At 39.7% G+C, this 25,123-nt stretch overlaps 1 protein-coding gene and 1 long non-coding RNA gene across 3 annotated transcripts in view; both read right to left on the bottom strand.

The window, feature by feature from the left end:
* Positions 1–25,123, bottom strand: part of LOC127987191 (dentin sialophosphoprotein) — a 221,890-nt gene that overhangs the window by 118,662 nt on the left and 78,105 nt on the right. The gene's annotated exons all lie outside the window — the stretch shown is intronic.
* LOC127987250 (uncharacterized) lies at positions 10,698–13,094 on the bottom strand. Of its 2 annotated transcripts, none has more exons than XR_008161128.1 (3): positions 12,895–13,094; positions 12,114–12,259; positions 10,698–11,029 (listed from the first exon to the last, which is right to left on the bottom strand). It is a non-coding gene; the product is annotated as an uncharacterized LOC127987250 (long non-coding RNA). The 2 variants fall into 2 exon arrangements; XR_008161129.1 differs by having other exon boundaries at positions 12,114–12,546.

Here is a 25,123-nt window from a genome sequence, read left to right on the forward strand (position 1 = left end):
ATATCAGCTGCATCGTTTCAGTACAGTCTGATGTGGAATTACAAAATAAGAGCCCCCCAAATCTCATAAACAAGCTGCTTAATCTATTTAAAAAAGTTATAGATTGCACAGGCCACTTTCACCTCAGATTGAGAGTACACCTTGCCACAATGTCAGATGCATCGTTTCAGGACGGTCTGATGTGAGATTACAAAATAAGAGCCACCCAAATCTCATAAATAGGATGCTGCATCCCTATATTCAAAAATCTATAAAAATCTAAGTTCTAGATTGCACAGGCCACTTTCACCTTAGATTGAGAGTACACCTTACCACAATGTCAGCTGCATCGTTTCAGGACAGTCTGATTTGGAATTACAAAATAAAACCCTCCCAAATCTCAATAATAAGCTGCTGCATCTCTACTTTCAAAAATGTATATTAAAAAAAGTTATAGATTGCACAGGCCACTTTAACCTCATATTGACAGTACACCTTGCCACAATGTCAGCTGCATGGTTTCAGGACAGTCTGATGTGTAATTACAAAATAAGAGCCTCCCAAATCTCAAAAATAAGATGCTGCATCTCTACAATCAAAAATCTATAAAAATAAAAGTTATAGATTGCACAGACCACTTTCACCTCATATTGAGAGTAAACCTTGACACAATGTCAGCTGCATCGTTTCAGGACTGTCTGATGTGTAATTACAGAATAAGAGCCCCACAAATATCATAAATTAGATGCTGCATCTCTACATTCAAAAATCTATAAAAATAAAAGTTGTAGATTGCACAGACGACTTTCACCTCAGATTGAGAGTACACCTTGCCACAATGTCAGCTGCATCGTTTCAGGACAGTCTGATGTGGAATTACAAAATAAGAGCCTCCCAAACCTCATAAACAAGCTTCTGCATCTCTACTTTCAAAAATCTATAAAAGGCTTTTATTTTGTAATTCCACATCAGACTGTCCTGAAACGATGCAGCTGACATTGTGGTAAGGTGTACTCTCAATCTGAGGTGAAAGTGGTCTGTGCAATCTTTAACTTTTATTTTTATATATATTTTTATAAATTTTATGCAGAAGCTTGTTCATGAGATTTGAGAGGCTCTTATTTTGTAATTACACATCAGACTGTCCTGAAACGATGCAGCTGACATTGTGGCAAGGTGTACTCTCAATCTGAGGTGAAAGTGGCCTGTGCAATCTATTACATACATTTCTATAGATTTTTTAACCGATGCATACAGCAAAGAAATATTGGGGCACCCTTAGCTATCACATAATACAACCAAAGCAAAAACAAGAGGAAAGTAAAACACTTTTGTATAAACAAAATAAACCAAAATACAATAGAGTGTTGAAGAAAATACCAAAACAATAAATCAGTAAAAAGAAAACATTAAACAAAACAAAGAAAATAAAACAACCATTTCACAAACATTGCTCAAATAACAGAACACAAGGGAACACAACAATATTAAAGGACCGGCAAAGCAACAGCGCCTCTGGACTAGGGCTGGGCGATATATCGAACGATATGATCATGCGCATCTAATCAGTAAAGCTGCTTCCGTGATCACCGCTAAAATCTCCATCACCTGCTTATAATTGGAGTGGCTTTAATAGACAGAGCCGTAGATCGCTGACAAGCCACGCCATATCGCGTTCATTATCGCAGATGAATCGCCTTCGATAATGAACGCGATATGGCGTGGCTTGTCAGCGATCTACGGCTCTGTCTATCAGAGGTGGGACTTTCAAGTCACAAGCAAGTCTTCAAGTCATATTCAAGTCATATTCAAGTCCTCAAAGGGTTAAAGCTAAAGAGATAATTAAGTGACTAATTAAATGATGATTGTGCATTAGTGATGAACATCTGCTGTTAACAATCAACATCACTGAAGTAAAGAGAAACACAAGAACTACAACTGAATTTAGCCACAGCCTTCAACTGAAAAAAAAAACCACTATGTCACCATAATTGTGGTCAGGGTTTGCTTTAAGTAGTGTCTTGACCCTTTTACTAATTCAAACCAATTTGATTCAAAACAATTGTAATAATGTTTTCGCAACAAACATGTATGCATTGCTGAATCAAACCTTGCAGTAACAGATGATCTTATGTGTTTTCTGATTATAACTCATGATGACTGAACATCATGAAATTGTGTTTGTCTTTGGATAGTAGACTGACACTCAGCTATTATTGAACTGAAGTAAAAAAAAAATATCAATGTTGAAAGACACAAAAGGAGACAATCAGTTCAGGTTTTTAGACAAACACACTTATCACACGATCCTCAACAGTGATGACAATTTTTCATACTGCAGTGCATGATGGGAGTTTTTACTAAGGTTTTACCCAGCATGCAACATTTTGTTGATTGTCACCACTTTTGAGAGTCATATGCTGGTTCTTGATGTCTGTGTGTGTCTATAGAGTATAGTTTTTCAAATGTTGTATGCACTTAGTAGATTTAAAATTCACTTTAATTTTTTTCCATAGTGTAGTTTTACTGGGTTGATTATGCTAAACTTAAATAGAGCTAATGTTAATTTGATTGTAATCTGACCATGTCACATACAGATTAATTTATTCTCTCTTCTTTACAGCAGCTCATGCAATGCTACATAAAGAGATCTAACATGACAGTCAAGGGTCAAGAGCCCCACTAAAGCAAACACTGGTCTCCATTATGGTTGCATCACTTTAACCAATAAAACATCAACATCTGATCCTCTGTAATTCTCAAGAACAGCAGGTGTTCATCATTAATGCACAATCATCATTTAATTAGTCACTTAATTACCTCATTAACTTTAACCCTTTGAGGACTTGGGATATGACTTAAAGATTGCTTGTGATTTGAAAGACCCAACTCTGGTAAAAGCTGAATGTCAGTCAACAATCCAGAGAAGACTATCTCATGATGTCCAAGTCAACATGAGTTATAAGCAGAAAAAGCATACGATCATCTGTCACTACAAGGTTTGATCCAGCAAAGCATACATGTTTGTTGCAAAAACAATATTGCAATTGTTTTGAATCAAATTGCTTTAAATTAGTAAAAGGGTCAAGAGACTACCTAAAGCAAACCTTGACCACAATTATGGTGACAAAGTGTTTTTTTTTTTTCAGTTGAAGGCTGTGGCTAAATTCAGTTGTAGTTCTTGTGTTTCGCTTTACTTCAGTGATGTTGATTGTGAACAGCAGAAGTTCATCACTAATGTACAATCATCATTTAATTAGTCACTTAATTATCTCATTAACTTTAACCCTTTGAGGACTTGGATATGACTTGAAGACTTGCTTGTGACTTGAAAGTCCAACCTCTGCTGTCTATTAAATGCCACTCCAATTATAAGCAGGTGATGGAGATTTTAGCGGTGATCACGGAAGCAGCTTTACTGATTAGATGCGCATGATCATATCGTTCGATATATCGCCCAGCCCTACTCTGGAAGATACTTCCCACGAAGCCCCCCACAGTAAGAAGTTAAAAATCGCCCGCAGACGCAACAAGTCTACCTGTAAATGAAATTTAATTATAAACAAAAACAACAACTAAATCAATGTATTCTAGCTTTAAAAATATACTACCTGAGTCAAATGTCCAGACCGTAATACTTAATTAAATAAGTGCACAAGGGGGACAAGGCACTCTGATTCGTGATAATCGTATCCGTGCGATCTCTCAAAGCCCAACTGATTAGGTATGCAAATATTCCATGCACCCGTGGGCTCACTCGGTCGGCAAAACAGCAAACTATGTAGCGTCAGGCAGAACGTCTGGACTATTAAAGGCTCCCTCCCGCTTGCTTTAGACTACAAACAAATTGGATCGTCACAAACTCAAGCTTGCACTAATGAAATTCATTCAGTAGATTCACTTACCCGTTAAGAGAGACCACGTCAACCAAGCACCAGCCGCAAGGTTTATCCAACACGATCCAACTACAAATGACGCAGCAACAAGGGGCGTGTCTCATGATGTCATACCACCTCACCGCTATATTTATATGTGATCACTACGCAGTGATAGGATAATCAATGTGTATAGCAACCAATCCAATAGGACGGGCTTTGCTAATCCTGTCACAATCATAAATGCTAAATCATGAACACAATGACAGGGTGAAATGGGCTGTGATGCATGGGGCGCCAGGTAAAATCTTGCCTAGGGCAGCAAATTGGTCAGGGCCGGCCCTGATCCTCATAGACGCTGCCTATTGGAACGGACGTATCAGCGTGGCGCCATCTTGGATGGGTCCCCAATGCGCCGCCCCCCGCATTAATCTCTATAGAGGTCGGGATCGTTGCATCACGTCACAATGCATTGTGGGAATCGCGGTACAGAAGTAGATGTACTGTATAGTAGGCATTAGGTAACGTTGGTCATTTGGTCATTAATTTTGATCATTTTTTGGAAAATGGTTCAGTATTGTTGTATTGTGAACTGCTGTAATCGGTTTCATGATCGACAGGGCAAATGCCTCGTGAATCATATTAGTTTTCAACATTTTCCTACTTGGAAAAAAAACACAAGGTGTCTGAAATCACCAAGAGGCGTCAGATGGCTTGGGTCGCCGCTGTACGGAGGGAAACCATCACATTCGATAATATAATACATACCCAGCAAACATTTGGACGTCTTTTGACCGTTGAAAAGACGTCCATCCGAGACGTCCCGTCATGGTTGAAAAATAGTTCCAAAATGAAAGTTGAACCGACGTCTTTGACGTCTTCTAGACGTGAACTGCACGTCTTTTCTGCACGTCCCTGGACGTCTAAAAGTGTCGTCTTCTGGACGTCTAAATGCGTCGATTTCTGGACGTCGTTGTCTTCTGGATTTTTAAATGCGTTGCTGCATAGTTTAAGTGTATGTATATATAAGCCTGCATATAAAATAATCACACACCCACTGTGTAACATCTTGCAAGGCAAATTATGTCTTGAGGTTTAAAACATATTGACAAAAGTTCAAGATCGGTCCAGTCAGACATGAACGTCCATAAAACATCTTAATCACGTGTACATCACTAACAATAACACATTATTTGTGGACATATGCAAAAAAAGAAGCATGTTCTGATTTAGCACACTTTATTGTTTTTGAACAGTTTACCATCTGTTAACCAAACTAAAATACTAGTTACAAAATACTGAATTATTATATAAAGGGAAAATTCTTTCCTTTACTCACCCTCATGTTTCAAACCTGTATACCTTTCTGTGTTCTGACGATATTGTTTTCATGTTTGCTTTACTGGGACGATGACAAATAAGAATCTTAAAGATGATAATATATTTAAAAATTTGTTTTTCAATGTTATCTTTTTATCCATTTTGGATTTCTGAAATAAGTTTACAGGCCTACCATTTTTTTCATCAGAAATATGATTTAATGAGGGGCATCACTGAATTAAAAAGTGCTGAAATACTCAATATTAAAGTCCATTATTATTGTTAAAAATTTATATTTGCAGTGTTTGTTTATTAATGTTTTTAATATATAATATAAATCAATATTAATTGCATTTATTTTAAAATACTTTAATCATTTAATATTAAGAATAGTATTAATATTTGAACATGTGGGATAAACACCTTGCAGGAGCCATTGTTGTCTTGTGACAAGAAAATCATAAAACATAAGACCCTCATCATAAAATATGTTTGAAATCATTGCTATTTATGAAATCAAAGTGGTGTAAGTGATTTTAAACTGTATAGAACCAACATTAATTAAAATATTACATTTCTGAGAATGTTTTCTACTAGAATGTTAAAAGATGGTTTCTTTTTATCAATTCTTTATTAATCTTGTCACTGACTTACACAGTTGTCTTATTAACACAAAGATATTTGGAAGAATGTTTGTAACCAAGCAGATCTCACAATCCATTAACTGCCACTGTAGGAAAAATTATTATGATCGTAACATGAGGGTGAGAAGATTATGACTATTTTCATTTTTGTATGAACTATCCCTTAAACAAACTACAGTTGTTTGGCTCATTTCTTGTAACCTCCACCCCCATCTCTTCCCGGAGCAAGCTTCAGGTGTTCTGTCATTGCTGCATCCCATTCAGAGTCTCCACCTCTTCACAGCATCTGAGGCAAGAGAATACATTTCTTTTTAAAATAAATAAATTAAAACATTTGAGATAAATGACATGCACTTATTTTCAAAATATCTTTATGGTCTACAGCTAAAAAAAAAACAAAAAACAAACCTTGGACCAAGATGAATGAATCATGATTGAAACATTAGGAAAAAAAGGTAATCAACAAGCATTAGATTTTATTTTTATTGTACAAAAGGTGTTATGCTTTAATGTGATGCCCTACAGAAACACTCACAGTGTAACTGTGAGAAAGTGAACAGGACATTTCTGATAAGACAGGAGAGCTGTGATGTCCCCTGAATAATTAATTAAAGCGTACCAATAAAAATGACATCAATATAAGTAACTTTTAGCCTTCTAACGTTAGCTAATTTTAGCCATACTCAGTTAATTTCAGTTGAGAACGTGGGCATCATTTCTCTCGGTTCCTTCGTGTCAAACAAGTAAAACTCAAGCACGTTAATCAAATAATACAAAATGCACTTACCCCACCGTAGATTTTATGTAATTTATATCGACAAATCTCCCTCCAAGAGTCCTCTTCGAGCCCTCTCCTCCTCGTGGTGGTTGCCTGCTTGATGTACCGGAACTTCCGGAATGGAACTTCCGGAAGAAAGCGAGATCTCGCGAGATAATCTATCCTATCGCGGGATTTTGTAATATCACGAAATATGTCAGTATGTTTTGTGTCTACATCTTGGCAGCACCGTTTTGGCAATTACATCCAACTCAGACCGAAATTGTGACCGGGTATATATATGTTTTACATGTATATGCATAGATTCAATAAAAATAATAACAACAAATACATAAAACAGGTTGAAATAATGACTAAATTGCAGCATTGCTTTGCAATCACGTAACCACACTGGGCTCTTTGTGATTATTATTTTTTATAAACAAGATAAAGTGAATATATTTACTTTGTGTATATATATATATATATATATATATATATATATATATATATTTTTTTTTTTTTTTTTTTTTTTTTTTTTTGCTAGTCTTGCTTGGACATCTTTTCACAAACCATGACGAGACGTGTAAAAGACGTCAGTGGACGTCTATTCACAACCTCTTTAAAACCTCTTAAAAACTACTTGGTGCACTTTAATTAAATATTGCAGTACTAATCAAGGTGTAAGCACAGCTACAAGGATTTCACAGAGGGTCATGATGGACGTGTAACGCACGTGTAAATGACGTCACTAGGTGACGTCCTCTCACAACCGATTCACAACACGGGTAAATATTGAACTACACGTATCTAAAAGTCAAGGAAACAATTATACATGAAACCCCATAGAACTATAAACGTGTGCAAACATATCTGAATGCATTTTTAGGAAATGTTCTGTGTTACATATTTCTAACGATTTATGCCGTCCTACCGCGACTATTTTTGGCCGGCCACACAACGTCGCCGTCGGACCAATGTTTGCTGGGTAGTTATGGTGAGACATGTTGTGTATGGTCTCTGATCGCTTTTTGATATTTTTGTGCTGACTGTATTTAACAAATTTGAACAACTTGTTTAAAAAAAATATATATACCGGATTACAGAACTACCGGATGAAAACAGTGGATTTTTGCAAGTATGATAGGGGAGTAATTACTCCTGAAGTGTAACAAACCCGCATAGACAAGCTTCATAGCTCGCAGAATCTGATAAGTGTGTGTGTGTCACCACTATCTTGCTTGTGACTTGAAGTCCCACCTCTGATAGACAGAGCCGTAGATCGCTGACAAGCCACGCCATATCGCGTTCACTATCGAAGGCGATTCATCTGCGATAATGAACGCGATATGGCGTGGCTTGACAGCGATCTACGGCTCTGTCTATTAAATGCCACTCCAATTATAAGCAGGTGATGGAGATTTTAGCGGTGATCACGGAAGCAGCTTTACTGATTAGATGCGCATGATCATATCGCTCGATATATCGCCCAGCCCTAGCCTCATCCCAATGTAAACAAATAAATACCACTTTTCTTGACTTCTGGGTTGTGTGCCGGTGTGTTTGTGGAAGCAGGAGATTGAACTCCGGGCGGCACCCCTTTTCTTTGGTGTCACTCTCGATGTGCGTGTATGTAGCACGTAACATAATGGGGGCTCGTCCGTATGCTTGTCGAGTAAAATTGTTGTGGTGAGAACGATCTCTTCTCTCTCCTAGCATCTGTTTTTGATGTTTTCATTCTTGTGAGGTGGAGGAAGTGAAGTCTTTCGTGTTTTTCAATTGGAGTCTGATTTGAGCACATTTACCCTTTCTCCCACCATAGTGGTTTTCCATAAATGGAGGAAAAAGAGTTTGCTGTTGATTGCAGACTCCTTTCATTTAGAGGTGCCGAGAGAGGCAACCAAACTGGTAATTGGAGCATCTCTTCTTGAACAGCTGCTGTTTGCTGGCATCTTACCCAACAGTGCAGATGAAGGCCGTTCTATAGTTGCGGCAGAGGCTGTAGCTAAGGAAGTTCTATCTGGTATCAATGTTATTGAGACTGCCAATTATGATCCTGTTTGGCCATTTCATTTAGAAGAACTAGAAAGACATTTTCTTTGTTGCTTTTGAGCAATTGAGCAAGTACGAAAGCAGCAAAACAACGCATGTAGAATTTTGCATGGGAGAAGAGGGCATAATATGAAAAGTGGTGTTTCTCCAGCAAGACTCTTCAGTAGTTGAAGGAATTGCTCTTCCTGGAGGATTTTGAGTTTGACCTAAATCAGTTGTTAATCTAAATTTGCAAAGTAACTTCCCTTCTGGATGCTACTTTAGTGGAAGATGAGTTTGTCCTAACACACTGAAATGTATTTGTCTATCCGCCCGTCGAGCAATCAGTTTTCACACGTAAATTCTGTGACCCAGAATTCCGCTTGCGTGTTCTCCTGTGCTAAAAAAGGTACACCGTCTTACTTTGTGACTGGGATGGTTAACCTTGGAGTGTGTTCCAAGTTGCCATTTGAAGGAGTAGGTCTTGTGTTGGGGAAGGACCTAGCAGGTGGCCAGGTTTTTCCCAGACCTATTGTGGTGAGCAAGGGGAGTGCTGTATTTCCTGAGTCTGTCCACCTTTCCTCCGTGTGCAGTGGCCCAACAGCTGGTGGACATGTTGGAGACCATGTGGACCCTACTGACTTTCCCTGGCAAGCCCCCTCTGAATCTCCCAGATGTGAGCAGATGACCAAGCCTAGCATTGGTGACAACTGATGAGAGTAAAAACATACTTGAATTACTACTTGGCAAGTGCCTGAGGATGGAACTGATTCTGTGATAATGGTGTGCTAACAAAGTGGAAGCCTATTTGTGATTTTTCTGATTGTAGAAGCCAACAAGTTGTACAGACCTCAAATATGGACTTGCATGTGAAATTGTGCCATCCCTTAATTGAAATGTAGAGGTAGTTTTACAAAACATAAGCCCCCTGATTCCACTTGTCCAGTGTCCAAACATTATAGTTAATGCACTGTAAAAATGTGATGTAATATTTTGATCATGTGGATTAACTTGCACTTGTTTTGCTTGTAATTTTGTGAAATGCCAAGAAAAATTGTATTGGTGGGGATGTTACGTCCATAGGTATGTCTGTGTACTTCCATTTGCTGGTGTAAAATGTAGTCCTTGTCTTGGTACGTTTTCTGTTGTGCTTTTCTGTTGCTCCTCCTATCCACACAGGTTGGGAGAGCCACCTGAATTGCATTCCAGCTTATGTTGTGGGTTGAGCACTATATAAAAGATCCAGAAACCTCCAAACACAGAGCGAGAGAGACTGAGGCTTGCTTCTGAGAGACTGTCATCTTCAGGTCCCAGCACTTGTCACTTTCAGAGTGTTTTGTTGTAACCTGTGGGGTGGTGTAAACACTAAAGAAGGTATGCTGTGTGTTAACTTCTTTAGAGTATGTTAACTCTGTGTGAATAGTTGCCATTAATAGTTGGGAGTGTTACAGTAACCCCTAGTTGTACGCAGTTGTGCTATGTTGGCCTGTGTGGCCAGATTTACCATTAAGAATATGTTTGTCAACTTTGTTCTATTGTTATTGTGATATCATTTGTAGGGAGGAGGATGCCCTTTTAATTTGAGAATCTGTTTTCCCCTGTGTTTGATCAGAGAGGGATTAAGGGAAGTGTTTGTCTTTTTGTTTCATTTTCTTTTAATGCTAGGGAAGGTAGTTTTATAAACCCTCGGTTAGTTCCTTTTGTTGTTGTTTTGGCTTTTTTCCCCTCCCGAAGCCTTATGTTTGTATCCCTTTGATTAATTTAAAATAAACCTTGTATGTCTTTTTATATTTACAACTGGTGTGACGATTTGTGTTTGTCCTGGGACCTGGAGACGGGAGTTCTCTCACTCTATCTCCCCGCAAATTTGTTACGCTTTTCCCCCAGCCCCTAGACTAGAAAAGGGGGGACGTAACCGTTACAAACAACAGAGATAGTTATGATATAGGACGCTGTCACACATTGAAAAATACTGCTTTCAAGCTAAAAGACTTTGTATTATGCTCTATAACAAAGACATATGGTAGGCTAGGTTATGGAATATTGATACATGTATAAATGAATGAATTTTTATTTTAATAAAGGAACAAGTTTGATTGTTCATTTGAATTTATTTCTCTCTTTCACACATTCTCTTTAACTGTTTTGCACAGCTTCTTGCGTATGCTGGCATTGTCCACAAGACTGCTAAGGCGGGTGGGCAGGTAACTGTGGTCACATATGACTGCAGAAATGTTTGCAAATGGGGACAGGAGCTCCTCTGCCATTAAAGCAGAGTGCATGTTGGCAGCTGAACGAACACCATTTCATCTTGTTCTGCCACGTTGCCTGACCCACTTGGTGAGAGACCACAACAGACCCACAAACCCGATGACGGAAAATGCCTTGGAACTGCCCTGCAGTTGGATTGTTATTTCACCCTCCTAGAAAATTAAAAGACATTTACACACTTAGATTACAGAGATGTTTAATGAGGACAGCCAGAGACATAAAAGATATATCTTCTGAGGGGTAAATAAGGAAACTGTATAAAAAAATTTTCCCACAGGTAGGCTATAAAAGGTAATTAATGTATTAACTGTATAACCATGTTTCTTACACAGGTAGGCTATAAAAGGTAAGTAATGTATTAACTGTATAACCATGTTTCTTACACAGGTAGGCTATAAAAGGTAATTAATGTATTAACTGTATAACCATGTTTCTTACACAGGTAGGCTATAAAAGGTAATTAATGTATTAACTGTATAACCATGTTTCTTACACAGGTAGGCTATAAAAGTAAATGAACAGCGCTCTCTTCCACCCTCAATACCCATGGATGAAGTGCCCTTGAGCAAGACACTGAACCCCCAGTTGCTCCCCGGTGCTGGATATACCGGTCCACTGCTCCAGGTATGTGTTCACTTCTCACTGCTCTGTGTGTGCGCACTTGGATGGGTTAAATGCAGAGCACCATTTCAGAGTATGGGTAACCATACTTGAAAATGTCACGACTTTCACTTTAGACTGTGGGTTACTTCATGAGGTGATAGCCACCAATAGGTGACCAGTCTGAGAGGTCTATCACATCAAAACATACTGTAAACTAGGGATGTATATATGTATATATATATATATATATATGTATATATATGTGTGTGTGTGTATATGTATGTATATTTATATATATGTGTATGTATATTTATATATATGTGTATATATATATATGTGTGTGTGTGTGTGTGTATGTGTGTGTATGTATATATATATATATATATGTATATATGTATGTGTGTATATGTGTATCTGTATATGTGTGTGTGTGTATATGTGTATGTATATATGTATATGTGTATCTATATGTGTGTATATATGTATATGTGTATCTATATGTGTGTATATATGTATATGTGTATCTATATGTGTGTATATAAAATCTCTACTAGAATTTGCCCACCCAGAAGGTAACAATATCCAGTCTGGACCAGTGACTAAAAAAACTAAATATAAATGTGAAAATTATACCTGATGCCCTGACAGAATTGAACAAAAGCTCCAAGTGATCCTGAATGAAACTGTATGTGCAGACATAACGCTGAACTTGGAGCAGGTCAGGAATCATCATCAACAATGTGTCCATGTTGATGACAAAGGCAATGACTGAAGTATACCTTCAAAAGAAAACGTTTCATCAGTAAGATCATGGCAAAATAAGACACCTCGAGAGCACCAAGTAATCGCAGTTATACATTAATAGACTTTTCTACAAATATTCATAACATGTAACACAACACATGGGGACAGAGATAGCGGCAGCAATAAATGTTTTGCTCCAATAAAGTCCCTGAATGGTAAATGATTTAATTGCAGTACAAATCTACTGGGTGCAAAATTACTCTGTGCTTCTTGGGAGTATAAGTCAGTGTCAGGCTTGTGGCTGTTCAGGATGTCAAAAAACCTGTCAATCATTAAAAAAAAAAAAGCATATGTTTATATCATACCACTCACAGTTGTTTGGTGCATAGCACTGCATATGTGAAGGCACACATTCTTAATTTCTTAGCCGTAATATCACTGCCAGCATCATGAGTATGGGAAAGAGAGAAAGGGTGCGTGTATGAGAATGTCAGTGAAAGAAGGTGTGTATTTGTTCACGTGTGTATTTATTTATTTTAACATATACAAAGTGTATATGTGAGTATGTCTGAAAAGAGTTGCAGAAAACAAGGGAGAGAGATTTTGATATGACAACAGCCATGATACTCACAGCTGTATGGGACATATCAAATAGCCTACAAATACTCACATCATTGGGCTGAGGTTCACGTTCAGGAAAATGCCGAGAAAGGTCCACTGGTAGGTTCCCTTCAGCTTTCCTTGAGGTTTTTGTGTTCCTTCTACAGGTTAAAATATACGCTCCAGCACGTCATGAGGTGTCTACGTATATTATGTCTATGATGTAGCCTAGTGCACTATATCGGGTGTCAGCCATTTGGTGCGCATTCATCTTCCTGTATTTTTTTTTTTTTTTTTTTAGAGAGCGGATGGAAACAAACGCAAATAAGTGCTTTACCGCCACCTTCTGCTCCGGAATGTGTAAAACATAGTTTTATCAAAGTCTCTGGTTTTATATTCTCTTCTGCAGGTCATACTTTTTGACTTTACTATTTATTTACTATTTATATCGCTCAATAATTCCATAGAGTTGTATTTTGAACTTGGACTCACTCAAGTATAACAAAATGCATCCAGTGCTTAATTCAGGGAATAATTTTGGGATATCTATGTTCAATGTTTGGGTGACATTTTTTGTGACATTCATTTTCTCCTGTTTTTCTTTTCTTTTCCTTTTTTTCTTTCTTTTTTTTTTTTTTTTTGGTTTGGGAGTTACTAGTCCTTGTATTTTTACTTGTTAGGATAATCATCTCAAGAAAAAGGTAGATTCAGTTTTTGTTTTTTTATTTTAGCCTTGGACCAAATGTGAAGCACATTCGCTTCTTATTTTTGTGCTAACTAGTAAAAAGAAAAGAGGTTACTAACCCATGGCCTATATTGTAGCCCAGGGGTTCCAATCCAAACCACTAAAAATATTGCATGTTTTTGATGTCTTCTTATCTGGCCAGAGGCGGACAGAGTACACAGCTTCATTACTTGAGTAAAAGTATACCCCTTGCTAAATTTTACTCAAGTACAAGGAAAAGTACTACAGTCAGATGTCTGCTTAAGTAAAAGTACTTAAGTACTTGAGTATCAAGAGTACATTTTCTAAATATTGCGTTACTACTGCCACAGTGCTTACATTTATGTAAAGAAATGTCCTACATGGAGTTATGAAAAATGTTCATGTTAATACCTTGGAGAATGTACAGTAAAAGGAATTTAAATTGAAATAAAGTAATTTTTTTTTTTTTAAATCTTTTTACCATGTTGCTTTATTTAAAATTTCTCACTTGCCCACAAGGGAATAGCACAATGGCAACGCTCTGACAAACCTCCCACATTTGAACCTGACTGTGTTAAACACACTGCATCCTCAAGAACATCAAAGCAAATGCTCAGCTTACATTAATGTGTAATATCAGAAAAGTAAATTCAGCTAACAATTGTGTGTACATGTGAGTTCCCACATGGAAAAAAAATTATATAAACATATGTTTCAATATAGGTTTTGATATAGGTTTTTAACATTTGTGACATATATAAAATTGGCCGTTTTCCTATATGTACATATATGCACACATATATATATTTGCATATATTTAACATACATACATACATACATATATATATATATATATATATATATATATATGTGCATACATATACCTATATAGGTACATATATGCACGTATATATGTGCCTATATGTTCACTCAAGATCAATCAAATAGTACAAAACAAAAAATATAGTACAAGAACAAAAATAAGACTAAAAACCTGCTAGGCAACATAAATAAATGTCCAAAATATAGAAATGTACATTATGTATTTACAAGAACAATCAAATAGTACAATAACAAAAATGAGACAAAAAAACTGAACAGAAAAAAAATATATCTTTATTATTCTTTGAAGGTCTGTCATGACGCGCCTCCTCCTCCTCCTCTTCTTCTTCCTTCCTGCACTAATCAATGACGTTTGATAGGGTGTGCAAGGTTTATTTTTTTCCTCTTTTTTTTTCGGCGCACAAATTTTCTAGCGGATAGGCGTTTTCGTCCACACGGATCTGACGTTTTGGAAGGTTGAAACCGATCGTTTGAAACCGGGTCCCAGAGTGGATATATTGGAAACGCCGCCTATGCATTTCTTCTCGACAGCGAATCTGTACATTTTCTGAAAATATGACTTAATCAGCCTACATCTCGCCCCTAGTCAAACACCACTACATCACGTAACAGCATCACGTTGCCAGGTCGAGAGTTAAGTGGATAGAAAAAGGTGAACAAAACTCATCATATTTTTTCAATTTTGAGAGACAGCGGGGTAAGCGTAACACTATTCACCACTTGAGCATCAATGGTCATGTTACTGATGATTGTCAAACTATTTCTCACTTCTGTCACAACTTTTTTGCCAATCTTTACAAATCAAGCTATTGTGCTGATTCTGCCACTTTCTTCTTAGATTCTTTAGAAAATGTAAATTCAATTAGTGCTATAGAAAAAGATTTTTATGATCAGGATATATTATTAAAAGAGGTAGCTGGTGCCATAACACATCTCAAATGTAACAAGTCACCTGGCAATGATGGCATTACAGCAGAATTCTACCAACTATTTTCAGATATTCTTTCCCCTTTTCTTTTAGAAGTATTTATTGAAAGTATAAAAAACTACAAACTTCCTCCCAGTATGACTCAAGGAGTAATTTCCCTCAATCCTAAACAGAAAAAATATTTGCTTTTCATTGACAATTGGCACCCAATAAGGATATTAAATAATGATTATAAGATTTTGGCTCACATACTTTCCAAAAGAATAAAACATGTGCTCGATTCTATAATAGATGAGGCTCAATCTGGTTTCATTAGAAATAGACACCTATCAAATAATATACATTTAGTTTTAGATATCTTAGATTATTCATATCTAGTTGCTGATGATAGTTTTGTGCTTCTTTTGGACTTTTATAAAGCTTTCGACACTCTAGAGCATAGCTTTATTGTTCAGTGTCCTGAAAAGCTTGGATTTGGAGATTTTTTTCTGTAGTGCCATAAGAACTTTATACACAAATGACAGTAGTTCTGTTATTCTAAATCATGGTGCTACCCACCATTTTGAAGTTTCAAGAGGAATAAGGCAGGGCTGCCCCATTTCACCTTATCTTTTTCTTCTTGCTGCTCAGCTTCTCTGTGCTCACATAAAATCCAGCAATCTGAAAGGAGTAGCTATAGCTGAAAGAGAGGTGATTATCAGTCAGCTTGCTGATGACAAGACCTCTTTCTTAGGGATGCTATGCAGATCCCTTTGGCAATAAGTGTCATTGAGTCTTTCTCCAAAGCCTCTGGCCTACATTTAAATGTTAAAAAAAATGAGCTGTTGGCCATAAAAAAAAGCTGCAATGACTCCTTTATTCATGGTATCCCTGTAAAAGAAAAAGTTTGTTATTTAGGAGTTTATATAGTGAAGGACCAAAAAGAAAGATGCATCTTTAATTTTCAACCCCTTACAGATAAAATTCAGAAGTGGCTACAAAGAGATCTCTCTTTGAGAGGCAGGGTACTTCTTACAAAGGCTGAAGGCCTCTCAAGGCTTATTTATGCTGCTAAATCTGTTCATTTGGAGTCAAAGCTCAGTAAAAATATTGACCAGATTGTGGAAAAACTCAATTCATATTAGAAAATCTGTTGTAATAAATATAATTGAATAGGGTGGTCTTAATATTTTGGATTTTAGTACTTTCAAACTATACCTTTATAATTAATTGGTTGAAACAGTTTAGAACGAACCCAGGGGTCTCTGTGGAACTTTATTCCTAATTATATTTTTTCTCAGTTTGGTGGTCTGGATTTTTATCTGTTATGTAACTATAAAATTGAAAAATTACCAGCAATATTATATGCCTTTCAAATATGTACATTTTTTCTTTTCTTTTAACTGCAAATGTTATTCCAGTATTATTTACATTTTATTATATATATAGTTATGAAATTTGAAATGAAATTTGGTGCACAGATAGAGGACAGTTTCAACATTAAGCATCAAACTCAAGCCCTAAAGTGCCACAAACAGCTCATTTTTACACTTGTGTATATTTAATAACTTTTGAGTTTATTCATTCAAAGTTTAGATGCAAAATTATTTTTCCTTTGATTCTCTGGCTCGTGCTGAGTCTAATGTATAATGACATTTTCTATGAATCAAGATTAATAGTTATTCAAAAAAGATCATTTTGTAACTTATCCTAGACTGTCTGATTTTCACCAAAATTGGCTCAGATCAATTCAAGTTGATTAGTCAAACCATTCTTGAATAAGTTGTGACATTTGACAAACCATGATAAAATGAACATGAGACTATATCTCTGCAAAGTTTTAGCGTATTCAAACCAAACTTGGTGATTGCTATAATAACCATGTCCTGAATGTTCCTGCACAGTCATTTTGAGTAAAATAATCTTAAAATTTCTATAATTACTCAAAGGTTTTCATTCTAATAAAAAGGATTTCACACCTAGTCAGATTATTTTGTGATTTTGACTCATGATGATTTCTTTACCATTTGCCTTGATGATTACTTTCATTTCTTTAAATATTCAATAAAATGTAATAAAAAATTAATGAAAAAGAATCAAGTTGATGGGTGGTATTCATTGTTTTGAACACATGATGGCAACAATGTACATCACGTTCATCAAGTAAAGAACGTCTCCGGTTACTATCGTCATATAAATACCTAGACGCCTCATTGGCCGCTTTTAGGCGTTGCTGCGAGACATCAAGGCTCCCGTCATGTTAGTGAGGGCAAGACTGTCTTAAAGGGTTAGTTCACCCAAAAATCTAAATTATGTCATTAATAACTCGCCCTCATGTTGTTCCAAACCAGATTCTTAGACGTAGTATTTTAGATGTAGTCCGAGAGCTCTGTCCTTCCATTGAAACTGTGTGCACGGTATACTCTCCATGTCCAGTAAGGTAAGAAAAACATCATCAAAGTAGTCCATGTGACATCAGAGGATCAGTTAGAATTTTTTGAAGCATCAAATACATTTTGGTCCAAAAATAGCATAAACTACGACTTTATTCATCATTGTCTTATCTTCCGTGTCTGTTGTGAGAGAACTCAAAACACAGCAGTTTGTCATATCCGGTTTGAGAAGGAATCATTCGATGTAACCAGATCTTTTTGAATGAGTTCACCAAATCGAACTGAATCATTTTAAACGCTTCGTGTTTTCAATACGCACCAATCCACTAATGTCTTAAGCTGTTAACTTTTTTAATGTGACTGACACTCGCTCTGAGTTAAAACAAACCAATATCCCAGAGTAATTCATGTACTCGTACAGTACACTGACTGAACTGCTGTGAGGAGAGAACTGAAGCTGAACACCAAGCCTAGCCAGATAACGAACAAAAGATTGACTCCTTCTCGAGTCAATATATATAACGGTTACTTACTTCACATGTACGCACACTGTAACCCAGTATAACTCGAAGTCAATGGGTCTCATTCACTAAATATGCGTAGGCACAGATTTTTGTGTGAAATGTGCGTACGGACGTTTTCACGAATAAATCATGATTCATTAAAAACTTTCGTACTAAAATTATCCTAAATGTACGAAAAGATTCAAGAACAACTTATACCACACGTACGCAATAATCATGTACAACCGGGGCCTTATAAGCATGTGTTAAGAACCCTACATATAATTAGATTTTATTGATAAATTATAATTACAGTTCCAATTTTATATATATATATATATATATATATATATATTAGAGGTCCAAACAACAATCACCTGATCTATCCTTATATAAACGGTGATTAATGTGTCTCATCTTGTGTATAGAGGCATTGGAACACTTGGTACTGCTTGAAGACATCGCGGCGCGTGCTCGAAGGAAAGAGCGCGTCTTTAGAGAGCGCACAGACATGTTCGCTGAGAGTGACGAAAGGCTGTTCAGTCGCTTTAGGTTGCCCAGAGAAGTCCTCATTGATTTATGCAATTCACTGGAACCACTCCTAAGCCACATCACCAACCGCTCTCACCTTATACCACCTTATCTCCAAGCCTGTGTTATAACCCATGCTTCTTTTTTTACCTGTGCCCGTTATGCCAGTGGATACACTTTTAAATAACAAATTTTTCCTGGCTTCCACCTCCGACAGCAAAACATCACGTTCATTTTCGTTAAAGTTATTTGTCTTTTTCTTTTGTTTTGTTGCCATAATTGTCTTTCTATGTACAAGTGCCTCGTTGTGGAAAGCCCTTATATGGAGCTGGTTTGGGCGTGAATTATGCTAATTACTAACCTCGTGCACGCGGGCGCTCATTTAGAAGACTCCAAATTCACTAACAGAAGAACGAGTTTAAGAACAAGCTCATGTGCGTACGCACGTGTTGTGAATTAGGCGGAAAGTTCTCGTGAGAAGTTCAAATGTGCGTATGAATAAGAAAATTGTACGCAATTATTAGTGAATGAGACCCAATGTCTTTAAAGCATCTCTGAATGAACTAGAATACAGCTGCCAAACCATCCATGAGCTCTCACGTGCGCTGCATCTCTCTCTAACCTGCGATTCAGCTCAGCCTCATGTGATGCCATTGCAGCTGTGCTGAACTCTCTGATTGGTCAGAATCATCTGGGACTAAGAGACGGCACAGCCTTTTGTACAGCTGCCCCCGAATTCAGGAACTGAATTCGCTCATCTAACAAAAGGTCTTAGTTGTCCTCAGGTAGTGCTAGAAGCTGGATGAGACGGGCCACAGCTCTGGATGTTCGGACTCGACCATCTACACCGGGGAACACCTAAGTGACTTTGCCTACAGGCCAGAGGGCTCGAGGAAGTTGGGGATCAACAATCAAGACTACGTTTCCGATTTCCTATGCCTTCTTTTCAGTTCTCCACTTCTGGCGAGCTTGAAGCTCTGGTATGTAGTACTTAAAAAAATGTCTCCAGAAGTGCTCCGCCAGCGTCGCCGACTCAGCATCTCTGACTCCTGGTAGATGACTTGGGGCAATGACGCATCTTGATGGCCAATCAGGAAGCAGTACGGGGTGATCGGGTCAAGGTCAGCAACATCAGAGGAGGTATAACCAAGAGGCTTTGAATTGAGGATACCTTCCACCACAAACAGAACTGTCCTTAACACTTCCTCAGTAACAGTCTGGGCTCCGATAGGTACTCTGAGTGCTGCCTTGATGGAGCCGATCTCCCTCTCCCAGCACCCACCGAAGTGAGGGGTGCTTGGTGGGTTATAGGTGAACTTGATCTGCTGATTGGCAAGGTGGCTTTGTGGCTCATCTTGGAGGGTGGCGAAGGCATTGTTACATTCACATTCTCCTACCTTAAAATTGGTGCCTTCGACACACAATAATTCGTATGGTTTGACACGTCTAGCAATAAACCATCGTAGAGCCATCAGGAAAGAGTCAGAATCATTACTACTGAGAAGATCAAGATGGGTTGCCCTTGTGGTCATGCACTTAAAGACTATGACCCACCTATTCTTGTTACGTCAGCCGATCTTAATGAGGAAGGGGCCGAAACAGTCCATGCCAGATGAGTAGAAGGCTGGACGAAAGTATCTATGTCTGGTGAGGGGCAGGTCAGCCATGAGAGGGACTTCTGGGCATCCTCTTCACTTCCTACACTTTGCACACTGGCGTTGGTAAGCTGTCATCTCTTGGATCTCTGCTACCCTTGTTCCGACAAACACCTTGTAACAACATGAGCTGGATGTCAACCACATAAGCACAGTGGTGGAGTTAGACCAGAGTGTAGTGGAGCAGATAGGAATTGTAAGCTCTGTGGTCAGAAGCTGGGATAGCTTTGCTCCATGAAGGGGAGGCCTAACCTCTGTTCAGTGAGGCCTAACCTCTCAGCTGTAAATTAATGATGATTGAGGTATTTCTTGTGGGGATGAAACACAGGTGATACCGTGAAGGAGACAGCCGCCCCATGAAGCACCTGCTGATCCTGTCTCACTGTGCGCAGGATCAGATCTTCTGGTTGCCCCTTGAGGTTCAGTTGCTGAGCTGCAGCATGGAGGAGAATAGTCCTTTCTGACCCGTCATCCAGCACTGCATACGTTTCCAATGATGCAGAAAATATTGTAGGGTTCTAGGACAAGGACGTGGCGTTATGATGAACATAGGGTGTTTATTTGGGCTGTTGTCAGCCATAACCCATGCCGCACACACCCGACTTCCAAAAGAACCGCACTTGAACCAGCGAGGCACTCTTCTCACCCTCCTTTCTCTTTACTGAAGTCCTCGACCCTGAGGACAAAGTCTCTAAATCTGAGGAGTGTGTTTGCTTGGCTTTCCGCTAATGATTCCTCTGAGCCCTCAAAACAATCACCCTGAGGGGCGTTGGACAGCGATGTCACCTGTTGGCCGCTACTAGCCATACCAGCTGAGCTGATAACCCCCTCTGGCCGCCTTGGAGTCCCAGCATTTTGTGACAGAAGTACTGTGCTTCCCTGCAGTGTTGCAGCGCCCCGGTAAGGAGCCAGCCTATCTCGATGCAGTAGCACTTTGCGCCCCCTAGGAGGCAACTGTACATGATACACAACCTCCCCCAGCTTTTCCAATACCGGGCAGGGTCCCACCCAGTGGCTGTCCAGCTTCGGGCACCTCCCTTTTTTCTTCACTAGCTCCCCCACCCCAAAGTCACGATGCACGATGCATGCAAGTCATAAGCCCTCTTTTGTCCCCAGCTGCCGCCTGGCATATGCATGGGCAGAGTCCAAGCGATCCTGGGGCTGTCTAGAATACTTGGAATGTAGGGGTTCATTGTGGGTGTGTATTAATTATGGGTGTGTAAAACACTGTAGGCAGTCTGTCGGGGCTGAGTGAGATGATTTCTTAATTGAAGAGAAGTACAATGTAGTTGGTTGATGTTTGATTTACTGAAGACTTTGTGGGTACACGTATGTGTGGTTCCTGAAATGGATTAAACAAGAGAAATAAACTTAATGATATGAATATACAATGTTCCACAATAAACATTAAAACACTGAACAGCAAACAATATAATTATAACAACATAAAACAATGCTATATATTACACTATTTAACATGGGCGTTTATGCTCTAAATGTCCACAAGAGGGCACTATTCGTACGTAAATGCGGCAAAGAGCAGGGTAACATGCCTGGACATGTACTAAGTGGATGATCGCTATGTGCAAACAAGAACCCTCACATAAGGTGCACACAATGATAATAAGGTTAATATTCACTAACACAATGAATAGCATTATAAGCATCTCACAAAAAGGAATTTAACAGAAATACTCGTGAATGCACTAAATCGAGTAGGAAATTGGAAATACAAGCAGTGCTATGCTAATTGGCTAATCCTTAATCGGTACAAGAGTAACAGCTGATCACTCCACAATAACAGAAAATATTGTAGTGTTCTGAGACAAGGACGTGGCGTTATAATGAACATAGGGTGTTTATTTGGGCTGTTGTCAGCCATAACCCATGCCGTACACACCCGACTTCCAAGAGAACCGCACTTGAACCAGCGAGGCACTCTTCTCACCCTCCTTTCTCTTCATTTCCCCTTACACACAGACAGGGGTGGAGCCTCTTTTCAGATCCAACTCGAACATCCAATAACAGTTCGCAACACAAAAATGAATGTTATCTACAACACAACAACATTTTGCACACGCTACACTACCCCTCTCTTACTGAAGTCCTTGACCCTGAGGACAAAGTCTCTAAATCTGAGGAGTGTGTTTGCTTGGCTTTCCGCTAATGATTCCTCTGAGCCCTCAAAACAATCACCCTGAGGGGCGTTGGACAGCAATGTCACCTGTTGGCCGCTACTAGCCATATCAGCTGAGCTGATAACCCCCTCTGGCCCCCTTGGAGTCCCAGCATTTTGTGACAGAAGTACTGTGCTTCCCTGCAGTGTTGCAGCGCCCCGGTAAGGAGCCAGCCTATCTCGATGCAGTAGCACTTTGCGCCCCCTAGGAGGCAACTGTACATGATACACAACCTCCCCCAGCTCTTCCAATACCGGGCATGGTCCCACCCAGTGGCTGTCCAGCTTCGGGCACCTTCCTTTTTTCTTCACTAGCTCCCCCACCCCAAAGTCACGATGCACGATGCATGCAAGTCATAAGCCCTCTTTTGTCACCAGCTGCCGCCTGGCATATGCATGGGCAGAGTCCAAGCGATCCTGGGGCTGTCTAGAATATTCAGGTCCAGCATGAACAGGTGGAGCATCCGGGGGCTGACCAAAGGCCAACTCCGCAGGGGTCCTAATCTCCCTCCCCAACATGAGCATGGCTGGTGTGCATGAGGTAGAGTCCTGAATAACAGAGCGACATGAAATTTACACCAGTGGCAGATGGGTGTCTCAATCGTGTTGATGAGTGGATGTTAAGATGGACAACTGTTCAGCTAGCTTTCTATTGAATTGCTCCACAAGCCCGTCGCTTTAGGGGTGGAGTGGGGTGGTGAGAGTCTTGTTGATCCCCAAACGCTCACACATGGAAGAGAACACCTTGGACTCAAAGTTTCTGCCTTGATCACTATGGATATTCTGGGGAGCCCCAAACCTACTGAACATGCCCTCTAACAAGGCATTGGCAACAGTCTCAAGCTCCTGGTCAGGCAGCGCAAAGGACTCAGGCCATTTTGTAATGTAATCCATAGCAGTCAAAACTAAGTGATTCCCCATCTTGGTGCGAGAAAATGGCCCCATGATGTCCACCCCCACCTGCTGCATCGGCTCCCCCACTGGAAACTGCTGTAGCTGGAGCTTAGACTGACCCTGAGGCCCTTTCCGTGCTGTACAAAAATCACAGCACCTATAGAAGTCCTCCACATCCCGCCTCAGCCGTCCCCAGTAGAAGGCCTGACGCAGACGTCGAAGTGTCTTTGTCACCCCAAAATAGCCTGATCCAGCAGAGCCATGCATGGCTTTTAACACTGCTTCTTGCATGTCCCGAGGCACCACGACCTGCCATTTCTTTTCCCCTGTTGCTGGCACCACCAATGCCCGCTGGAGAACCCCCTCAACCAGCCGTAGACATTTGAACTTGGCCCACAATCCTTTGGTGAATGGGGAGAGGGCTGCTACCTCCTCCCATGGTGTCTCTACCCACAACATCACTGGCTGCAGGTCTGGGTCTCGCCTCTGATTCTCCATCTATTGAGTGACATCCACATCTTGTAGCTCCCGGCAGACCAGTTCAGCCCCACCGCTTCCATCCACCTTCAGGCTAAGCTCCAGCTCTCTGGCTTCTCTACGCTCACAATACTTGCATTCCTGCAAACTACATGCCCGTCTCAATAGAGCGTCGGCATTGCCATGCCGTTCCCCAACACGATATGTTACAGTGAACTCATAACTCTGCAGTTCCTCCAGCCAACGAGTCACCTGGCACTTTGGTTCCTTGAACAATATCAGCCACTGCAAGGAAGCATGGTCAGAGTGTATTTATGAAATGCTGACCACACAGGTAGTACTTAAAATGCCTGAGGGCAGAGATGGCAGCCAGCAGCTCTCGCCGTGTGACACACTATCTCTTTTCAGCTTTGCTGAGCATCTTGCTGAAATAGGCCACTACTCCCTCTCCATCTGGCCACGCCTGGGTTAAGACTGCTCCTATTCCATCCCCACTTGTGTCCATGTCCAACACAAAGGGCAGTTGGAGGTAAGGAGGTGCCAGGATGGGTGCACGCACCAGGGCTTGTTTCAGAGTACTGAAAGCATTTTGACAGCTCTCCGTCCAGACAAAGCACTGATCCTTCTTTAAGAGCTTATATAAAGGAGCAGCGATACAGGAAAAACCCAGTACAAATTTCCTGTAATAAGATGCCAAGCCCAGGAAGCTTTTTAACTCACTTTGTCCTCTGCAGTGCCAATCCCTCACTGCCTATCCGATGCCCCAAGAAGGTCACCTCTCTGCCCAACAGTCTGCATTTATCGGGATGTAACTTCAGACCCGCCCATCTGATCTTCTCCATCACTGCCCTCAAGGCTGTGATAGCTGATTGGAACGAGCTATGTGCCAGTATATCATCCAAAAATACCAGACACTTCTGGCGCAGAATGCCTTCCAGTACTCTCTCCATTAAGCATTCACATGTGGCTTGGGCATTGCAAAGACCGAAAGAGAGGACTTTAAATTGCAACAGACTTCTAGCCGTGCAGAGAGTCATCATTGGTCGAGCTTCTGGCGTCAGCAGCACCTGCCAGTACCCACACCTCAAGTCCAATGATGAAAACCAATGTGAGCCAGACACAAGGTCCAAGCATTCATCCACACGGGGAAGAGGGTATGAGTCTTCCCGTGTCACTGCATTGAGCCTCTGGTAATCAATGCAAAAAGCACCCCC

The sequence above is a fragment of the Carassius gibelio genome, chromosome B22, assembly GCF_023724105.1.
Source record: "Carassius gibelio isolate Cgi1373 ecotype wild population from Czech Republic chromosome B22, carGib1.2-hapl.c, whole genome shotgun sequence".
Classification (NCBI taxonomy): domain Eukaryota; kingdom Metazoa; phylum Chordata; class Actinopteri; order Cypriniformes; family Cyprinidae; genus Carassius; species Carassius gibelio.